The following is a 10,490-nucleotide window of genomic DNA, read 5'->3' as shown; positions in this document are numbered from 1 at the left end:
TATGGATATAGCATTTCATAGCTTTAAATCAAACTTTCTGGGTTGAGCTCTAAATGCTTGTTATATATAGTAAATAACCAAGAACCTTTGTCCAGTGCAAATATAAAGCTTTATATATTTATTAGGGATGTGAACGCTGTATTGTCTTTAAACAATGTACTAAAATAGCGTTTTTAAATGAAACACCAAATACAAACAAAATTCCTGTAAGTATTTTGAAAGTGTAACAACGAGAACGCCCTTGAGGTGTTTATAACTAAACTCATAAACACATAAATGTTAAAGGTGTCCCAAATGAAAACACTTTACAGTGAGTGAAATATGTGACAATTATTATTATAACATTAAGATAGCTGTTAACAGTTCATATTTCAGTCGACTTCAAACACATATATGTGTACAGCTGATGATAGCAACACAATACATATGTAATCTTATCTTTTACTTCCGAAGATTTAAGATGACATAAACACTTATGATGAGCATGAAATATATCAGGTACACGATTAAACATTTACAGTTTGTTGTTTAACGCCTCACACAACAGTAGACCTGCTATAATGACGTCGGTTTGTATAGTATCAGTATCGATTCTGGACCAGACAAACCAGTGATTGCTTGAGATACATACATATATATATACGCCCCGTGCTGTCGGGATACGATGACACAATCTACGGCGCTTTATCTCCGCTTTATGTCCAGACCCATATAGTCGTTTCTTACGACGAGCACTGGTCTTTTTAGGAAATATATCAACTTGAAGTATATTTTAAAGAGGCTTTGAATTCCAGCATTTCGCTACAATAAGAGGGAGATTTTTCTTCGTACAGCTACTTGCAAGAAAATTGCTGACTATATTTTACACACGTTTCAATGAAGCGTGTGTGAGTATGGTTTACTCAGCACCAGCAATATCACTACGGGCGGTACCAGAAACGGGCTTCACACATTGTACCTATGAGTATGTGGGCCATTGAACCCGGTCCTTCGGCGTCATAAGTGAACGCTTTAAAAACTGACTAATATGGAAATTATAGGTAGAGTAACTTTCCTGAAATATACAACCGTATCTTATAAAATATGATGTATAGGTGCGGTTATTCATATATACAAAGCAACAGACGTTATTGTGACACCATTCAGTTGTGCACATTGCACTAACACTATATAGTATGGATGACACTGTGTGCATGTTAAACACATCCACAGTTTTGTGTGAAAATTGTGGATATTTGAATTAAGTCGGGAGTATTAATAAACCCAACCTGCTACATGGACATTTTGACATTTAAAGCAGTTAAAAGTGGTGCAGGCAACGAGAGGTTGCAAATGCGACCCGGTGTGTGTGGTGCGCGCGCGCGCGCGTGTGTGTGTGTGTGTGTGTGCGAGCGTGCATACGTGATTGTGTGCGTGTGGAGAAGAAAATGATCAAGGTCGTGCGTCACCGAGATGAGACTTTTGAGACTGTCGCCCTTCCAGACAACTTGTCTTGTTTCAACACGACAACGCCCTTAAATCAACATTCGCACAGCAACATTTGCAACAAAACCTCTGAATATGATGCCTTGGTCCGCTCGGACCATTGGGACGAAATAGATCGACGTCGGCGACCTTTAGTCCGTCCGCCAAACACAGGAGTATAGAACTAGGATGTCGGGATCGAGAATGACGTTACATGGGCGTGTATTGAATGTTTGAACACCTATATTGCCCCTATATTGCCTTGTGACTTGATTGTTTGGTTAAGGGTTCTGACATGACTTCTCTGTGACACAATGTGATGCTGGTTTTCTTGTTTGTTTGTTTGTTTGTTTGTTGTTTAACGCCGCACTCAGCAGTATTCCAGCTATATGACGGCGGTCTGTAAATAATAGAGACTGGACCAGACAATCCAGTGATTGACATGAGAATCGATCTATGTAGTTGGGATAGATGGTCAGCCAGCCTGACCATGCACTCGATCCCTTTAGTAGCCTCTTACAAGCATATAGTCACCTATTCCGGAGACCTATTCCCGGGTCGGTTATACTTATACAGTAAATAGTGGTAGTATCTTAATCTGTGATTATATCATATTATTTGTTTTAATGTTTACATTCATTGTAAATAAGTTCAAACGTGTATAGCCTTATGTAGGCTGGACATCTCGTCCAACGATGTGAATACATTATCTCCGGATAGTTACGATATTTTCTGAATGAAACTAGATCTTGGGGGAAGAACTCTAAGTTTGTTTTCCGTTGTCTAGTTATCGCTGAGGACCAAATATCGCCAAACCCCTCGTTATAGGGCACAGGCACTTTTGCTCGTTTTCATTAGAAAATATAAATATGTATCCGAATATGATAAACAAAAATTACACTTGTTAGAAAATATTAAAACACACACCATATATAACCACCTTGCTCAAAGACACAGAAATCAACCAAACACGATGATGCACATTTTAGTTCGTTCATTGCCTACCTTCTGTTTGTCATTTCTCAACAAAAATACATTTCTAAAACCTAATTTAGTTATTTTTTTCCAAACCTGTAAATATTCATATATATACATTGTGTTATGGATATGGATGTGTAGATCGAAATCAGGGGATATTGGTTTCCGTCTTTTGGCAGACGATAAATTGATAAACACATCTCTTGTATTTGTAACGAAGAAAATAACTGAGTGCGATACCAGATGTAACAACAACAACAATGTGTATAACTGAAGCGTTGCGCGTGATCTCGGGGCACCTGTTGTTTAAACGATGGCGATAACTGGTACAGTTAGTCAATCGGAAAGTTATTTATTTCCACTGTTCGATTCCCTCTTGTCGCGTTATAACATAAATCTACTCAAACATTTTCCTCGGATAAAAAATATGCGTATTTGCTCATAGTTTCTCAAAAATCAAGGTTATTAGTACAGTCAAATTTAGACACGGAATTTTACAGTAAAATCACGAAAAATGGCGATAAATGGTCGCTTCCCATTGTAAGAACTATGCTTGAGTTTAAACGTGAGTCGATCCTGTTTCAAGAGTATAGCTCTCACAATGTTATGTATAATTGCTTTTTATGAGGATTTGTGCAAAGATCACAGTATAGTTTTTTAACGTATTCATCAAACTAGTAAGATGCCAACTACAGCTGGGTAATTGTATCCCATACACTTCACCTTCACCGAATCAGACGTCATCTATACGATGCTCGTCAGAATACATGCAGTAAAGTCCAAAAGGGACTGTTTAAAACATAATTATACTGATGCCAATTCTAGCGCGTTAAGTCAACATTGAAATTGGGAGATTTGTACTGGCTGGAAAGTATTTATACTCACCCCGGGATAACGGGATAGTGTTCTCGCCACTGTGTGGCAAGTGACCAGTGATTGACCATTGTTTTACTTCCGAATTCATCAACCATATACAATATTGAAAATAAACATTGTAGAATGTTGAGAATTGTTGAACGTTTGTACTGTAAATTCACTATTATAACAGGGTGTGGTATTGCTAAAACAAGATCAGTTAAAAGAAATCCTGATCAATTAATTGATCTTGAAGGTCACGTGACTAGACATGGACTGTTTTTTATATACATTTACCCACTTGCAGTACGAACACTAAATTGTTTATTTACATTGAACCAATCGCAGTGAGAACACTTGTTTTATACATTGAACCAATGGCAGTGCAAACACTAATTGTGTTTTATACGTACATTGACGAGCACTATATTGTTTTATACACAGACTCGCGCGTGGTGTGAACATTTATTTCAATACAAAATTATTGACATAGGTATTAGTAAAATTAGAGATGCATACGCTCAGATAACACAATGTTTGTGTGTTTTTATACGGAGGTATATGGCTTCATGAAGAGATCGTTTCTTAACGTTGGTTGTTTGTTTGTTGTTAAACGCCGTACTCAGCAATATTCCAGCTATATGACGACGGTCTGTAAATAATCGAGTCTAGACCAGACAAACCAGTGACTGACATCATGAGCATTTGGGATACAATGACATGCATCAACCAATTCAACGAGCCTGTCCATCCGATCCCGTTAGTCGCCTCTTCCGACAAGCATTGGATGCTGAAGACCAATTTTAACCCGGATCTTCACGGGAATTATGTTTAAAAGACATGTATATATTAAAAGTGACGTAAAATTAAACTCACTTACCCCAGGCATTAGGCTAGTGAATGGTGTAACCTTCATTGTGCTCGTCTGCTCGTTGAATATTACTTTTAAAAACAACAACATTTTTACAGTTTTAGAATTACAGTTTTAGAATCCCGCAATGAAAAGGTCATAGAAAATACAAGTGACTTTTGCCTTATTCGAGTTCCTTATCTTGAAATACATGTAATTTCATGAATATATCTTGGGTTGTAACAGCAAACTATTAAAGCTAGCTAGAGGTTTGGATAGTGTCTGGAAACCAGGGGAGGTTGATAAATGATGTGCCTGCTGAATTTTAAAAGACTGAGACCACGACACATTTTAGCTTTGGTGCTGCCATGATACTGTATGGATAAAGTGGACATTTACATAATTAATGTGAAAATATTGGTGCAAATCCCGAGTCTATGACGTCACGCTCGACTGCCCAGTGCGCGAAATTCGGAACTCTCCAATGCGGGAGGAAGAGAAGCGGATTTGTTATGGTCTGCAAGTCACAAACTGTGTGTAGTGAAATGGTCCTGCCTACCACCTTCCATTCAATGTGGATACGCTCTAGCTCGGTCTAGCATGGATGTACTTCCAAGACAAGAGTCGGGGTAAGTAGGTGGGTCTAATTGTCTTGCCTGTCGCTGCTATGAGCTACAGTTGCCGGCAGTGAGTTGGTGACTGTCGCGAAATTATGTTTCGCGATGTGACCCAGATCTTACGTCGTCAGCGTTGAATTCACCTCCCAAATCGATATGTGTGAGTTGGGAGAAACGTTTGAAAGATTACACTCAGCAATGTTTGTGTTTGTTGTGTATAGCCTATCATCATATCTCATGCTTCAGAGGAAAGTGCTGCGTTTCCGTCGAGGAATTTCCCTTTTCATGGAGATGGGAATGTGCGTGAAATGCATAGCTAAGCGACATCGACAGTCGTGGAGCTGCAGTTGTTGATCAGCTGTTGTCCTAGTGCTGTGACAGTGAATGTACCATCACCCCACATAGGTGGCTGTTGCAGCTCCCATCCACCCCTGCACAAACAATCTGCGTTTGCAATTAAACACCTTTCCATGTTTTCACCACACTCAAAATAGACCAGTGGAATGTAGACATGCAGACTGAAGAAGATACCTCTCTTTCACTGGCATACACAATAATAATACTAGCATTTGTTGTGTATTCACAAACTTGCCTTAACTTTATGATATAAACACAAGTGACGTCACGAATTGTACTTGCCGTGTTATGAGGGGAGACTGCACACAACACAATACATAACAGTTATAGCTTATCAGGAGCATTTGTTCTGCATGAATGACTTTACCATTCTAGCAATCAGCTGGAGCAATCAGCTGGTTGTGTGGTATTGATGATAAGATTATAACAAGTCCTAAGCCTTGCTTGATTTCAGTTTTGAGTTATTGGTTACAGGGTATTAGGTGAGGTTCTGTAAATGATTTGTAAGAAGTTCTCATTGTATGAAATTATTTAACATGTTACATTGTCAATCAAGGATTCCTTGTCAGTGAGATCAGAGGTGGATACACCCCCGCGACCCCCCTCTGTATCCGCCCATGGAGATCGTCATTAATGTCAATTGTGGTCTATGATGATTCAGTTCACAGTGTTGTGAATTCCTTATTATTTTGACTAATGCAGTGTTCTAAATTAAGCACGAATGTCCAGGTTACCTACCCTTAGTCATGTTAGTATTAAAGTTAAAGATTAGAGTGGTTCCTGGATTCCAATACTATTCCAGGAGCAAACCTCAAGGACCCCAGACAGGAACCCCCTTAATTTCTGATACTGTAATCCTGGTAATGGTAAAAGTAGACCAACATTTGGCCTCTTAAAAGGAAATAGTTTAAGTTTTCATTTTGTGTACTGTTATTGTCCCTCAAGGGACCGGTTCTTATTATAGGTGAAGTCTGTCAGGGGGAATCAGGGAAGGGTTCCCCCACAATACACATATTTCTGGAGGGTCATGAAAAAATGGACACTTTATAATAAACTATATATAGTGCTTTAGCATTTTGTCTTTTTCAGGAAAGGTCATGACAAAATGTACATGGACATGGGGAGGGTCATCCAATTATATATGCTTTAGGGGAGGGTCAATATGTTTAGTACATTAAACACTTCTGACCCAGCAACCCTATGAAAAAAATGACGAGCCCAAATATATAATAGAAAGGAACCAAGAGAATCTCATTGTTTTCCTGACACTGAAAAGATTGACATGGCAAAGTTTTGTAGACTTGATTGGAAGTTTTCAGATATTTCTGGTTCAGGGCCTGTAGGAAAAACTTTGGTAAAAGTGGTAGTCCACAAGGAAATGTCACTGGACCTTTTTAAATTTTACAAGTCTTACTAGCAGAGTTTTGTTGATTTGGATCCTTGGTTCACCTGTGTGAATTGTAATTTGTCACTGTGTGTAATGTGTAGTGATTCCAAGCTGGAATATAGGAAGTGTCACTAGTGCATGTAACAGGACTAGATATAGGATTGAGAACAGCATAAGACAGTGGAGGGAATCAGTCAATATGTCAAGCCCTTATCACAGTGGCAAGTGACCAATGACTGGTCATTGTTTTACTCTCGAATCAATCACCCCTGTACAGTATTGTGACATAACATTGTAGTGTTGAGAACCGATAAGTTTACACTTATAACATGGCCAGAGTGTTACCTTGGACTTACAAAACTGGGGTCCAATAAATAATTTGAAATGTGAAATGGGGTCCAATAAATAATTTGAAATGTGAAATGGTGTAGCGTTCTGTATGTTTTGATAATTACTTTAGAGCCTTGGAATGACTTAATGATCATTGACCATAGTCATGATTGATGGATGGAATGACAGACAAACATCACTGCTCTTGATGTGCTGTAGGTTCAATGAATATTATTGTGCATACCTTGGGATACAGTATATTCTTTTCCTGTGTCCAGTCTCAACATTTGTGTGGACTTGTTGCACATTTGTGTGTTGCATAAAACCCTGCATGGTATACTTGGTATAGACAAAGCAAGATCAATCGAAAGAAATCCTGATAAATTAACTGATGTTGAAGGTCACTTGACTAGACAAGACTAATCGCAGGAGTACTGTGTGTGCAGCATCAGTGGTAGTCCAGTCTTGAAGTTGCTAGCATCAGTGGTAGTCCAGTCTTGTAGCTGCTAGCATCAGTGGTAGTCCAGTCTTGAAGTCGCTAGCATCAGTGGTAGTCCAGTCTTGTAGCAGCTAGCATCAGTGGTAGTCCAGTCTTGTAGCAGCTATCATCAGTGGTAGTCCAGTCTTGTAGCAGCTAGCATCAGTGGTAGTCCAGTCTTGTAGCAGCTAGCATCAGTGGTAGTCCAGTCTTGTAGCTGCTAGCATCAGTGGTAGTCCAGTCTTGTAGCAGCTAGCATCAGTGGTAGTCCAGTCTTGCAGCAGCTAGCATCAGTGGTAGTCCAGTCTTGTAGCAGCTAGCATCAGTGGTAGTCCAGTCTTGTAGCAGCTATCATCAGTGGTAGTCCAGTCTTGTAGCAGCTAGCATCAGTTGTAGTCCAGTCTTGTAGCAGCTAGCATCAGTGGTAGTCCAGTCTTGTAGCAGCTAGCATCAGTGGTAGTCCAGTCTTGTAGCAGCTAGCATCAGTGGTAGTCCAGTCTTGCAGCAGCTAGCATCAGTGGTAGTCCAGTCTTGTAGCTGCTAGCATCAGTGGTAGTCCAGTCTTGTAGCAGCTAGCATCAGTGGTAGTCCAGTCTTGCAGCAGTTAGCATCAGTGGTAGTCCAGCCTTGTAGCAGCTAGCATCAGTGGTAGTCCAGTCTTGTAGCAGCTAGCATCAGTGGTAGTCCAGTCTTGCAGCAGCTATCATCAGTGGTAGTCCAGTCTTGTAGCAGCTATCATCAGTGGTAGTCCAGTCTTGTAGCAGCTAGCATCAGTGGTAGTCCAGTCTTGCAGCAGCTAGCATCAGTGGTAGTCCAGTCTTGCAGCAGCTAGCATCAGTGGTAGTCCAGTCTTGTAGCAGCTAGCATCAGTGGTAGTCCAGTCTTGCAGCAGCTAGCATCATAGGAGACTGGTGCAGTGTTGTCATTACAATTTCAAAATTATTTCCCAACCACAAGGCAAGAAAGAGTTGGCAATGTGGGTTACACTTAGTCACAATATTTGTGAAATGTTACAGTTGTATATTCAATAATCTTTTAATAACAAATTTACACTATACATAGCTGTTTGGATTAGAGGCTGGTCACATGATCACAAAACTGATGTTCATTCTGTATTCCTGGGTAAGCCCCTGGGAATTCCCAATCATGAATAAACACAAAAGCATTGTTTCTGATCATTTTGACATTGTAATCTTGAGCTCAGCATTTTCACATATAGTGGAAAGAGTCAGAGTTTTTAACTGTTGGCTTGTGAGCGAAAATATCCTTGCTACGACCCATCCCAGTGGACAAAAGGAATAAATGCACGTCCAAACTATGGACGGTAACAGTCATCAACATTCTACATCAATGTAGAACTTACTTCAGCCTGTTCAGTATCTATTGGCACATCTTTATGATCACTTCTGAATGACCAGCAAAAGGATCAGTGATGACTGACACATTATCACCACACGTTCATTGACAACACCAGAAATGTCCCCCATCACTATCCTCATTGTGATGTCCAGTATTTGAAGTACCGTATTCTACATAATAAGCTATCAGGGCACTGTCAAAATTAGAAATGGGGGGTTGTTATTAGATTATTAGTTTGGTGAAAAAAACAGAGTTGAAAGATTTTAAATTTTGTGGTTTTAATGACAGCCTGAAATGTTTATATACGACAGATATATTTTTCCAGAATGTAATTGCCCATAACTAAGGGTGCATATAACACATGAGTGCATATTACACACAAATAAATTTAAGTCTTGCGTACATTGTTCAATCGGAAGGGGTGCTAATCGGGATTGTTCACTTGCCAATATTAGCAAATATTGCTGTGGGCTCTTATTAGAGCGGGCGCTTATGACATCGAATATGGTAAGTGTATTATGACGCTCTGTCACCATGACTGAGTCAGTGGTAGTTCTTTTCAGACTTTCCTCATCTAATGACAATGTTATTTACTTATATTTGATGCAACCAAACTACCAAACATTTTTGCTGTGGAACAGTATGAAAATACATATGCTCATGTCATCTGGTGCAAACTCTGGTGTTCCTACAGTTTGGCCCTCACTCAATGAAGGTTGATACTGCAATGAACTCACACAGAGTGAAAGTCAATTCTTACATAAGAATGTTCTAGTGAGATTATTGCAAGGTGCTATTCAGAAACAAATGAGTTCAGCAGTTTCATGTTTGTAAATATAATGAAAAAACACATTTTTTTTCAATCCTGGATGTAGAGATTATTAGCTGAGTGTGTTTCCATATGGTAAATATCATATATTGATATTAAATATTGTTATATCTACATTTATTGGAGGCGTTAGCCAACAGTTTGTTCACTTCCTGTCTTTGGTAGTGAGCTCCTCATTGAACTATAGGTGTTACTGTAGAGTGTCCTGATGGTGGAGGCTGCACAGTGATGTAAGTGTTCTTGCCTATGTCAGGGATAAACCGTGCAGGAAGTCAGGCAACTGCATATTGCAACGAGAAATTATTGTCACTCACATCTTGTCAGTTTTCACTGACGTCAAGGATAGTTTTGTGTGACATTGAACCACCCAAGGGTGCTAGTCGGATGATTCATTCCTCTAGCTATTTGAACAATTTAATAATGGATTGGCATTACATGTAGTTTCTTTATAATATAATTTAATATACATGTTTTATTTAATTAATTATTCCCATTGTGTCTTACTGAATCTTGAATTCACAGAGGCAATGTTCCTTTTTAAGTAGAGTCCTGGTGTCCTTGATGTTTGTTGGTTCGGTATTTGAATTGAGAGACCCCTTTTAGTTTTAACTTTTAACGGCCGAGGCTAATGACAAGTACATCTGCACTTTCATGCACAATGCTTATTGTTTTTTATGTACTGTATAATATTTAAAAAAATATGTAGCTCATATCATACTTTTCCTGAATTTAACATTGGTCTTATTTTTAGGGTTGGTTTGTCATGAACATGATGAATAGGGCTGCTACATCATGTACATTATTGGGAAGAAATCAATGGACCACCATTAGTATGAGGCTGCCCCTAGATACATAAATGTGCGTGAGACTGATAATTGACATTTTAATATCTAATCATGTCTTTCCCTCATGTGGAAACAATTACTAAAGTAATCCTTTATTGAAGTATTAAAGGCACTGACGACATGGACCTACACACTTACCTA

The 10,490-nt window shown here is 39.1% G+C and overlaps 1 protein-coding gene across 2 annotated transcripts in view; it reads left to right on the top strand.

Moving 5' to 3' along the window:
- Nucleotides 1-4,678: 4,678 nt before the first annotated feature.
- LOC139456391 (uncharacterized) overlaps nucleotides 4,679-10,490 on the top strand; it is an 89,099-nt gene continuing 83,287 nt past the window's right edge. For both annotated transcript variants that reach the window (XM_071238081.1, XM_071238080.1), the window contains exon 1: nucleotides 4,679-4,776. The gene's annotated coding sequence lies outside the window, so the exon portion shown is untranslated. The remainder of the gene's footprint in view (nucleotides 4,777-10,490) is intronic.

The sequence above is a fragment of the Haliotis cracherodii genome, unplaced genomic scaffold (assembly GCF_022045235.1).
Source record: "Haliotis cracherodii isolate W230 unplaced genomic scaffold, xgHalCrac1.p SCAF_11, whole genome shotgun sequence".
In the NCBI taxonomy this organism is placed as follows: Eukaryota; Metazoa; Mollusca; class Gastropoda; order Lepetellida; family Haliotidae; genus Haliotis; species Haliotis cracherodii.
The sequence above is the reverse complement of the archived record's forward strand: the minus strand, read 5'-3'. Positions and strand labels throughout refer to the sequence as shown.